The following is a 1,303-nucleotide window of genomic DNA, read 5'->3' as shown; positions in this document are numbered from 1 at the left end:
TTCTATATTCATTCTTTTATAAGTAGTTCATCAACCATATTCACCTTATTAACTTCCTCCTTTTATCCTCCCTCTCTTGCATGTGACCTCCCCTGAGCATAACCTATTTTTTATATTGCTCGTATGTGTATTGGGTCTATATTCCACATACAAGAGAAAATATGTGGCTTTTGGCCTACTGAATCTGGCTAACTTCACTTAAAATGATATTGTCCAGTTCCATCATTACCTGCAAATGATGAAATTTCATTCTTCTTTATGGCTGAATAAAATTCCATTGTAAAATTTTGAATCAGAGGCCAGAAGCTTATAATTACAGCAACCCATGGTGCTATCCCCTTAAAAATGTTTCAGATATTGTAGTATGTGATCTGAATAATCATGATAGATAATTCTGGACATTCATATATTTTTATGGGGTACACATTCTATCATCAACTGCAAAAGGCTCATCCGTGTTCTTAATTTTATAAGAATGTTTTTGCATTACTGGCTTAATAAGTGGGCCATGAATACGAATCACACTAGAATCCTTTTTGTATACATAGAACTTTTAACAGTAATGGAATATGTGTTGTTCTAGAAATCAAACACCACTAATTTAGTGTAAAAGGTGAAATTGTTCTTTGCTCTCGATTTAAAGTTTATTGGTTTATAATATTTTGATATCCCAAGAATTGCAAAAATTCAGAAACATCATTAATGATTTATGGAGAGTGTGGAAAGAACAAAAATACTTGAACTATTAACTTATACATTACAGTTTAACTAAGGATGACATCTACATTTAGAGTTGTGATTACAAAACTATTATTCACTTGCCACTTTTAAAAAAGTTATTTAAGACTTTGAGAAGTAGCTTACATGTTCTATCTTGGGACGTATTGCAAATGACAAATCTGAGTTTGGCTTCTGATACTGTGAAACTAGGACATACTGCTTTCAGGTTTAGACACTGAAATAATAAATACTACTATTAGGGCTTCCTAAAAATGGCTCAAAATAACTGTGCTCAAGTTCATTTACTCCATTTTAAGGTTCATAAAAACAAAATTTTAAATAAAATTTAGAATTTAGGAATAGAAATCATGTGAAGTAAAATGCTGCTTAGTTATTTATTAAAGATCATATGACAATTTTGTTTCTCAGTAAGAAGCAGAAACTAGTTTCTTAACACCCATCCCAAGCTGCTATGAGGATATCTCTAGAAATTCCATCTGTGAAATTTCAATCAAGACAGATGTATTTAAGTCCTCTGAAAACATTGCCTGTCCTGTAATTCCACATCTTATGCTGATTATTA

This window comes from Castor canadensis, chromosome 8 (assembly GCF_047511655.1).
Source record: "Castor canadensis chromosome 8, mCasCan1.hap1v2, whole genome shotgun sequence".
In the NCBI taxonomy this organism is placed as follows: domain Eukaryota; kingdom Metazoa; phylum Chordata; class Mammalia; order Rodentia; family Castoridae; genus Castor; species Castor canadensis.
The sequence above is the reverse complement of the archived record's forward strand: the minus strand, read 5'-3'. Positions refer to the sequence as shown.